We start from the raw sequence: 10,290 nt of genomic DNA, 5'->3' as shown, positions 1-10,290 counted from the left end.
AAATTAATTTACTTACCACGCTAGCTTCCAAACAAACCAATCAAAACCTGCAAATAAAATACAATCAAAATCAGCCAAAACATAAATAGACTCGCTTACCAAATACAACGCAAACCTCCAAATATAACCAATTGAACCTGCAAATAAAATACAATTAAAATCAGTCAAAACACAAATTAATACTTACCACGCTAGCTTCCAAACAAACCAATCAAAACCTGCAAATAAAATACAATCAAAATCAGCCAAAACAGAAATAAACTGACTTACCAAATTCAACGCAAACCTCTAAATAAATTAATTTAGCCTGCAAATAAAATGTAGCTAAAATTAACCAAAGGAAAAGCACAAATAGACTTACTTACCAAACTCAACGCAAACCTCCCAATGGACCAATCGAACCTGTAAATAGAAAATAATTAAAATCAGTCAAAACAAAGGTTAAAAATCCAATAAATATAACAACACAAATTACCTAACTGGATTCCTGACACTTGATCACCAAACCTACAAAACATAAACCTGAAAATAAAACAATATTAAAATCAGCCAGGAGTTTCATATCATCCACAGAAAGAAGCATATGCGCCGCCGTTCTTCTTAGAGCTGCATCGGTTGGATTCGGCCAGGAAAAGAGGGACGAGGCGATGCCGCGCTTGCGTTGCCGATGCTTGGAGGTCTCCCTGTCGTCCATACCTCCGTTTCGCACCGGATGAGGGGTCCAGGAGCGGCGTCACAAAATTTTTATGCCTAAGCCAGAAAAAAGAAAACACAAGCCGATCTTAACTTACCTTTTGTTTACAAGAGCAAATTGATAACTGTCTAGTATTTTTCTGTCTGTTATTATCAATGTTACCGTAAAGTAAAAAAAAAATACCTAAATGTTAAAAAAATGTTAAATGTTTCCATAAATAATGTTATATGTTGCCAATAGTAATAAGAACATTAATAAATAAAGCTTCAGGTCACTCTAAAGTGCCCTGAGCCAGTCAAACCATAAAAAAAATACACCAACAACCCGACGATGAACGTGGCCGGGGAGGCCAGGCCAATCCACCTGACAGCGCATCCTGGGTGGCCGGACCAGTTGCCACTTGGATGCGGCCATTAGCACAAATCGTTGGCATCAATCACACGACGCCAATGCCAACACAATGACAATACAGTTGGGTGGCCGGACCAGTGCCACTCGAGTGCAGCAGCCAATACCAACCAACGACAGATGCAACGTGGGCGGCCGGACCAGAGCCGCTCGCCATCTCCAACCTTTGCCCACGATGCACGCCAACACCCACATCCAGCCATCGCCACCAAGATCCCAGATGGTGCCACTAATCCTGCACAGGGGGACAACAGAGCCGGCCGGTATGCGGCGCAATGTTCTGCATTGCGTTTGCCATGCCGGCTGGTGCTTCGTTGTAGTTGTCCTCCTGTTAAGAAATAGACGATATTTAAGTATGTTTATTGTTGTGTAAATGTATTGTAATTATTGTTTGTTTTACCTTGTATATATCTCTGTAGTTTTGTAGTTCTTATTTGTAGTAATTGTAGATAGATTGTCCTTAGCTGTAATGTAATTTAATTAATTTTAGTTATTTATTTTAGCATATTTACCTTTCTTCTTCTTCTTCTTTCCCAACTATCACCCATTCCCCAATACCTGACAAGTGGTAACGCCATTAATGACCAACAAAAATACCACGCCAATTAGTAAAATACCGCGCCGATAACACACCAAAAAGCCAATTCAAATTGCATTTATCAATGCCGGTGTGTTATCGGCCGCCAACTTCGGCAATTACGCCCAGCCATTCCCCTTTTCACCCCCACCCATTTCAAACCCATAGCAGTTGAGCAGGATCAAAATCCACACTGCCAACCTACGCCACTCTGCCAAATGCCCCAACAATGCCATTACAACCGCCCACAAGATGCTATGCGGTCGACTCTTCGGAGCGTCACGCGCCCGGATCGAAAGATCCGGAAGTATAAAGTATCCGGGCGGTTATACGGGAGCAGGCATCTATCCCCCCCCTTCCCATCCCATCCCCTTGAAACAGAGCAGCCAATTCAAACAGCACAAACACAAGAACACGAGCCATTTACCAAAGACAACACACACAGCCACTAAACCAAAAGGCCATTCAAACCTTCCACTGCCTACTTATCGGTGCTGCTGCCCTCGGACTACTTTCATCTCACTCAATATTGGGGTGAGTGAAAGTGGAACCGGGGGTGAGAGCACCGGTAAATGACGATCGGCGATCGGGTCTCTCGAGTGGGGAGTGTGGGAGTGGGCGGACATATGAGAGTTCCACCATGAACCTCGTCCGCCACTCTCATCTCGTCCACCCGCTCGAGAGGTCGCGTTCGTCGGACGTGCCAGAACCGTTTCGTGTCAATTTTTCGTGTCGCCATTACCGTTTCTTCTGTTGTGCCCTGTTCTTTTTGTGGTGTCTGTCGTGTGCCGTGCCGTGCTGTGCCGCCCTTCCTTCACCACACCCATTACTATCTGTGACAAGCTTTTATTCCCGTCTACATCTTACTGTGCCACTAACCAAACATCTCAAACTACACAAACTAAAAGAGCGTCGGACGTGCCAAAACCGTTTCGTGTCGTGTCGCTTCTGATTGTTCCGTGCAGTGTCGCCATTTCCGTTTTTTTTTTTTTTTTCTGTTGTGCCCTGTTCTTTTTGTGGTGTCTGTCGTGTGCCGTGCCGTGCCGTGCCGCCCTTCCTCCACCACACCCATTACTATCTGTGACAAGCTTTTATTCCCGTCCACATCTTACTGTGCCACTAACAAACATCTCAAACATCACAAACTAAAAGAGAAAACTGTGATAGATGAGAAAACTGTGAATAAAAGTGCCAATAAATACATTAAACACAAACAAACACACACAAGAGACTTTTCAATTGGAAGCAGCAAACGGGCAGCGGATCGCCAACACAAAAACAAACAACAACTATGACGAGAGGAATGGCCAGACGAGGGTCATCCAGACGCCACAGCGACGGCGGCAGAGCGGCCCGCAGAGGCGCCCTAGCAGCAGCAGCAGCAGCCAACAACACAAACACAAACACCGACAATAGCAGCAGCAGCAGCAGAGCCCTCGGCGCAGGCGCCAACACCAACGCCCCAGCCAACGCACAGCGCCGACGCCACAGCGACCCATCGCGTGAGTACCCAGCCATTGCCATGGCCGATTTACCCACGGCCACACCCACTCCCCCCTCGAGCCCCATCACAAAAACCGCGCCAAACACAAAGAGAAGGGCCGATAGGACGCCACTTTTCCCGCCTCTCACACTCTCGAACATTTCGTGTGTAACGGGAGAGGGAGAAGACGGAGGAGAGCCGGCAAGCCGAAGCGCAGGAGCAGAGCGCCAGAGCGGCCAACGGGCAGCCACACACACACACATGACCGGATCGAACCCGTTGCGTGTCGAACTTGGTTCGAGTTCGAGCAGCGGGTCGATCCAAGCCATAGCCCAGCCTGCACAATTACCACCAACAACAGCAACACCAAAACGACGCCGCGCCCTCATTGTCAGTGGGAGTGACGATGAGGGTGAGGGTGAGAGGAAGCAGGCCAGACGACGGGGCCGCCATCACCAGCAGCGGCAGCAAACACAAAGCACAAATGCAAACACCAACACCGTCACCTCCACTCACACCAGCACCCTCGCCAATACCAACACCAACACCACCACCGCCATCACCATCACAAACACCCCTGCCACTACCACCGACGATGACATCCGGCACGGCGAATTCGGGCATCAGCCCAGCCAGGAACGTGGGTTGAGGATCCTCATCCGAGGACTCTCCCACTCCACGCCGCCGGATTGGATTCGCAGCAGCATGCTGAATGAGGGGTTCACGGTCCGGTTTACTCGGGTGATCACCGATCGGTTCGATCGCAGCCGTCAATACAACCTCTTCGAGGCTGAGATCGCCCCCAAACCGGACCGTGGCCAATACGAGGTGTTGAAGCTGCGACGCATGGGTGGGAGGCCCGTCACGGTTGAGAGACTTGGAGTCTCCCGTGACCCCGCCCAGTGCCATCGATGTCAGGTGTTTGGCCACACCCGCGCATATTGTAGACGCGCTGCAGTTTGCATGAAATGCGCGGGTGGACATCTGACGACGGAGTGCAGCAAGCCGAGGGCCGCCGCTCCCAAGTGCGCCAACTGCCAGGGCCAGCACATCAGCGCCTACAAGGGCTGCAGCGCCTACAAGGCAGCCAGGCAGCGGCTCGTGGCCCATAGGGTCGCCAGGGATGAGGAGCGTCGCAATCAGCAGCCACAGCAAATCCAACAGCGACAGCAGCAAATCCAACGTAGCCAGCAGCAGCCACATCCACAGCCACTCCTAAATCCGCAGCAGCAACGCCAACACCAACCGGATCGGCAGCATCGGCAACAGCATCGGTATGGCGACCATCATCCCCAGCCATCGACCAGGGGGCGCCAACACCAGAGGGTCCAGCCGATGCAGCCGATTGCGAATGATGCTCCGACGCCACACCAACACCAGCAGCAGCAGCGGCCAGCAGCGCAGTGCGATGGCAGCTGTGCCAAACATCTAAAAGAGAGCGCCATTAAACTTAAAATGCTGGAGGAAAGGTTGGCAGCAATGGCCACGCTAATCGCAAACCTGACAGAGGCTAGAGGCGGGGGCTTGGCAGCCATGCCGCCACTACAGGCAACACCACCTACACACCCGCCGCCACCACAACCAGCAGCCAATGCAGCAACAGCAGGAGCCATATCGGACACTGAGCCGGATATGGACATGGACGACGACAGCCAATGGACCGATGAAGAGCCTTATGAGGACCTACGTAGGTTCCTAAATGGACAATCCAGTGGCGACTCCGAAAGCGACGGGTTATACGGCGCCTACTGATTGCGCCAAATAGCAGAAGTTTAATGCCAATAAAAGCTGAAAATAGACAAAAATTAAACACAATTAACGAAAACTTGCAAAACCACGAAATTGACCATCAAACATACTCACCTGCTATTAAACCGACAGAGCTGCCCCTCCAGCAGCTGCCTTGCCACTCCTGCAATTCTCTCGAGGCATAATGGGCGAAATTTGGAGGCCTCATCAGCAGCACTGCCGTCAATTCCAACAGAAGTCCAGAGGCCAGCCACTGCAACAAAGAAAAGGACGTCAATACGGACAACAAAGAAAAACGGCCAAAACACACAAAATCCACACTTACCTGCCAATCACCAGACAGAGCTGACCAACAAGAAGCTGCCTCGCCATCAACATCAACAATTTCCTGCCAAATGGGCGGAAAAGGAGGCCCCTTTTGATGACGCTGCCACCGACCATCACAATGACGTCACGCCACTCCAAACCGACAGCTGCCATTCCAAACGACGACGTAGATGCTGGCGTCTGTTGCCGCTCCACTGGGTCGTGCCCGTCTCTCATGCCAATTATGTGAGGGCGGGATGGCCTGGTGTTGAGCCGCCGGACGCCAGCAAATCCTGCAAAATAAGGAGAATCATGAAGGAGGCTGCCAATGTACACAATTACTCACCTGCAAACGTCTTCACGCCATCACAAACCGACGTCGAACGTGGCCGAGGAGGCCAGGCCAATAAACCTGACAACGCATCCTGGGTGGCCGGACCAGCAGCCACTCGGATGCGGCCAACAATTAAATCGACAACGCATCCTGGTGGCCGGACCAGTCGCCACTTGGATGCGGCCAATAAAAACAATTCGCTGGCATCACACACCGATGCCAATGCCACTCCATTCCACGATCGCATCTCGGGTGGCCGGACCAGTGCCACTTGTTTGGATGCGCCATCTCCACCAGACAGATGCAGCGTGGGCGGCCGGACCAGAGCCGCTTGCCATCAACACCATCAATGCCCACGATGCACGCCAACACCATCAATCCAGCCATCGCCACTAAACAACACACAGGGGGACAACAGAGCCGGCCGGTATGCAGCGTAATGTTCGCATTGCGTTTGTTATGCCCGCTGGTGCTTCGTTGTAGTTGTCCTCCTGTTAGAAATAAAATAGATATAATTAATATGTTTATATGTTGTAAATGTATGTAAATTATCGTTTATTTTATATTGTCTACATCAATGTTTTTGTTGTAGATGTCAATTCTGTTGTTTCCGTAGTTTTTGCATGTCCGTAGATGTTTGTCCATAGTTTTGGTTACTTACCTGTGATATTAGGAATAAGTTTTTGTAAATTAATGTAGTTTTTTCTGTAGTTAATTGTATATTTTTCGTAGTTTCTAATTAGTTTTACCTTTTTCCGTCCTCTTCTTCCCAACCTATTTGCCATTCCCATAATTCCCCTTGACATGTGGTATCACCAAAAAATACCACGCAAATACCAGACTTTGACCGATAACACACCAAAAAGCCAATACAAATTCAAATTGCTTTTACCAATGCCCAGTGTGTTATCGGTCGCAACTTCGGCAATTATGCCCAGCCATTTCCTCACCCACCCCCCTACCCACTTCAAAGGCCACTAAATCCCAAATGAGGTTGAGCAGGATCAAAATTAACACTGCCATCCTTCGCCACTCTGCCAAACGCCCCAACAATGCCAATACAACCGCCCACAAGATGCTATGCGGTCGACTCTTCGGAGCGTCACGCGCCCGGATCGTAAGATCCGGAAGTTTAAAGTATCCGGGCGGTTATACGGGAGCAGGCATCTATCCCCCTTCCCATCCCATCCCCTTGAAACAGAGCAGCCAATTCAAACAGCACAAGGAACACACAAGAACACTAGCCATTAACCAACGACAACGACAACACACACAGCCACTAAAACAAACGGCTATTCCAATTCTCCATTGCCTACTTATCGGTGCTGCTGCCCTCGGACCACTTTCATCTCACTCAATATTGGGGTGAGTGAAAGTGGAACCGGGGGTGAGAGCACCGGTAAATGACGATCGGCGATCGGGCCATTCGAGTATGGAGGAGAGGGTATGGGAGTTGGCGGACATGTGAGAGTTCCACCATGAACCTCGTCCGCCACTCTCATCTCGTCCACCCGCTCGAGAGGTCGCGATCGTCGGACGTGCCAGAACCGTTTCGTGTCGTGTCGCTTTTTATTGTTCTGTGCCGTGTCGCCATTTCCGTTCTTTCTGTTGTGCCCTGTTTTTCTTTTTGTGGTGTCTGTCGTGTGCCGTGCCGTGCCGTGCCGCCCTTCCTTCACCACACCCATTAATTACAGTGACAAGCTTTTATTTCCCGTCCACATCTTACTGTGCCACTAACAAACATCTCAAACTTCACAAACTAAAAGAGTCCCGGGTGGCCGGACCAGCAGCCACTCGGCCGAGCGAGCCAATAATCAACGACTGTTGACCAACGCATCCACAAACAATGCATCCCGGGTGGCCGGATCAGCAGCCACTCGGTCGTGCGAGCCAATAATCAACGACTGTTGACCAACGCATCCACAAACAATGCATCCCGGGTGGCCGGACATGCAGCCACTCGGTCGAGCGAGCCAATCTGAATTTAGTCTAAAATTAAAATAAAGCAAAAAAAAAAGTAATAAATTGTAACCAATAGTAATTTGATAAATAACGTACTACATAAGAAATCGATAACTCTGTTAGATTAATATGTTGCCAAAACTCTTCATGTGTCAGTCCTAATGTTAAATGTTGCTAGTCTTAGGTAATAAGAACATTAATAAAGAAAGCTTCAGGTCACTCTAAAGTGCCCTGAGCCAGTCAAACCATAAAAACAAATAAACGTGTACAGAAAAATGTATGCTCAAGGGAAATATACTAGGGAAACAATACTTGAAAGAATCAGGGGCCAACCATTGGGTATACAAAGAATTATAGTGCCAGACCACAGAGGGGATGAAGAGGAAGGCGTCCTCCAGCCGAATGGTTAAGACTTGATCCAATGGTAGAGCAAAAATCCAGAAAGTATAAACCTACAATTAAAACTAATTAAAAGCAGCCAAAACATAACTTAAACCGCTCACCAAATCACCTCCAAGCAAACCAATCAAAACCTGCAAATAAAATACAATCAAAATCAGCCAAAACAGAAATAAACTCGCTCACCAAATTCAACGCACACCTCCAAATAAACCAATTGAACCTGCAAATAAAATACAATTAAAATCTGTCAAAACACAAATTAATTTACTTACCACGCTAGCTTCCAAACAAACCAATCAAAACCTGCAAATAAAATACAATCAAAATCAGCCAAAACATAAATAGACTCGCTTACCAAATACAACGCAAACCTCCAAATATAACCAATTGAACCTGCAAATAAAATACAATTAAAATCAGTAAAAACACAAATTAATTTACTTACCACGCTAGCTTCCAAACAAACCAATCAAAACCTGCAAATGGAATACAATCAAAATCAGCCAAAACAGAAATAAACTCGCTTACCAAAATTAACGCACACCTTCAAATAAACCAATTGAACCTGCAAATAAAATACAATTAAAATCAGTCAAAACACAATTTAATTTACTTACCACGCTAGCTTCCAAACAAACCAATCAAAACCTGCAAATGGAATACAATCAAAATCAGCCAAAACAGAAATAAACTCGCTTACCAAATTCAACGCACACCTTCAAATAAACCAAATGAACCTGCAAATAAAATACAATTAAAATCAGTCAAAACACAATTTAATTTACTTACCACGCTAGCTTCCAAACAAACCAATCAAAACCTGCAAATAAAATACAATCAAAATCAGCCAAAACAGAAATAAACTCGCTTACCAAATTCAACGCACACCTTCAAATAAACCAATTGAACCTGCAAATAAAATACAATTAAAATCTGTCAAAACACAAATTAATTTACTTACCACGCTAGCTTCCAAACAAACCAATCAAAACCTGCAAATAAAATACAATCAAAATCAGCCAAAACATAAATAGACTCGCTTACCAAATACAACGCAAACCTCCAAATATAACCAATTGAACCTGCAAATAAAATACAATTAAAATCAGTCAAAACACAAATTAATACTTACCACGCTAGCTTCCAAACAAACCAATCAAAACCTGCAAATAAAATACAATCAAAATCAGCCAAAACAGAAATAAACTGACTTACCAAATTCAACGCAAACCTCTAAATAAATTAATTTAGCCTGCAAATAAAATGTAGCTAAAATTAACCAAAGGAAAAGCACAAATAGACTTACTTACCAAACTCAACGCAAACCTCCCAATGGACCAATCGAACCTGTAAATAGAAAATAATTAAAATCAGTCAAAACAAAGGTTAAAAATCCAATAAATATAACAACACAAATTACCTAACTGGATTCCTGACACTTGATCACCAAACCTACAAAACATAAACCTGAAAATAAAACAATATTAAAATCAGCCAGGAGTTTCATATCATCCACAGAAAGAAGCATATGCGCCGCCGTTCTTCTTAGAGCTGCATCGGTTGGATTCGGCCAGGAAAAGAGGGACGAGGCGATGCCGCGCTTGCGTTGCCGATGCTTGGAGGTCTCCCTGTCGTCCATACCTCCGTTTCGCACCGGATGAGGGGTCCAGGAGCGGCGTCACAAAATTTTTATGCCTAAGCCAGAAAAAAGAAAACACAAGCCGATCTTAACTTACCTTTTGTTTACAAGAGCAAATTGATAACTGTCTAGTATTTTTCTGTCTGTTATTATCAATGTTACCGTAAAGTAAAAAAAAATACCTAAATGTTAAAAAAATGTTAAATGTTTCCATAAATAATGTTATATGTTGCCAATAGTAATAAGAACATTAATAAATAAAGCTTCAGGTCACTCTAAAGTGCCCTGAGCCAGTCAAACCATTAAAAAAAAGATAAGGTTGGTGCAAAATTGATTTTTTGTTAAAATTGTGTCGGTTTTTGGTCGATTTACGGTAGAAATAATCTAATTATAAGGTCGATTTAGGCATAAGATAAGGTTGGTGCAAAAGTGAATTTTTGTTTAAATATTGTCGGTTTTTGGTAGATTTTGGGTACAACAAAGCTAAATATGTGGTCGATTTAAGCATACAATGAGTTTGGTGCAAAAGTGTTTTTTTCTCTAAATGTTGTCGGTTTATGATCGATTTTGGGTAAAAAAAAACTAAATATGTGGACGATTTAGGCATAAGATGAGGTTGGTGCAAAAGTGATTTTTTGTTAAAATTGTGTCGGTTTTTGGTCAGTTTCGGGTAGAAATAATCTAAATATGTGGTCGATTTAGGCTCAAAATGAATTTGGTGCAAAATTGATTTTTT

General features: G+C 45.6%; 4 long non-coding RNA genes across 6 annotated transcripts; all 4 read right to left on the bottom strand.

The window, feature by feature from the left end:
• Nucleotides 1-268: 268 nt before the first annotated feature.
• LOC117195333 lies at nt 269-1,242 on the bottom strand. Its single transcript, XR_004475052.1, has 3 exons — nt 476-1,242; nt 366-402; nt 269-307 (listed from the first exon to the last, which is right to left on the bottom strand). It is a non-coding gene; the product is annotated as an uncharacterized LOC117195333 (long non-coding RNA).
• Nucleotides 1,243-7,775: 6,533 nt separating this feature from the next.
• LOC117195332 lies at nt 7,776-8,134 on the bottom strand. Its single transcript, XR_004475051.1, has 3 exons — nt 8,099-8,134; nt 8,017-8,046; nt 7,776-7,965 (listed from the first exon to the last, which is right to left on the bottom strand). It is a non-coding gene; the product is annotated as an uncharacterized LOC117195332 (long non-coding RNA).
• A 51-nt stretch (nt 8,135-8,185) lies between these two features.
• On the bottom strand, nt 8,186-9,084 carry LOC117195337. 3 transcript variants are annotated; one of them, XR_004475056.1, is made up of 3 exons: nt 9,048-9,084; nt 8,877-8,997; nt 8,186-8,308 (listed from the first exon to the last, which is right to left on the bottom strand). It is a non-coding gene; the product is annotated as an uncharacterized LOC117195337 (long non-coding RNA). The 3 variants fall into 3 exon arrangements; XR_004475057.1 differs by having other exon boundaries at nt 8,877-8,907; nt 8,960-9,063; XR_004475058.1 differs by having other exon boundaries at nt 8,197-8,218; nt 8,271-8,308; nt 8,877-9,063.
• A 44-nt stretch (nt 9,085-9,128) lies between these two features.
• On the bottom strand, nt 9,129-9,862 carry LOC117195336. The gene is made up of 3 exons (XR_004475055.1): nt 9,336-9,862; nt 9,226-9,262; nt 9,129-9,167 (listed from the first exon to the last, which is right to left on the bottom strand). It is a non-coding gene; the product is annotated as an uncharacterized LOC117195336 (long non-coding RNA).
• Between the last annotated feature and the right edge of the window lie 428 nt (nt 9,863-10,290).

The sequence above is a fragment of the Drosophila miranda genome, unplaced genomic scaffold (genome assembly GCF_003369915.1).
Source record: "Drosophila miranda strain MSH22 unplaced genomic scaffold, D.miranda_PacBio2.1 Contig_AX7_pilon, whole genome shotgun sequence".
NCBI lineage: Eukaryota > Metazoa > Arthropoda > Insecta > Diptera > Drosophilidae > Drosophila > Drosophila miranda.
The sequence above is the reverse complement of the archived record's forward strand: the minus strand, read 5'-3'. Positions and strand labels throughout refer to the sequence as shown.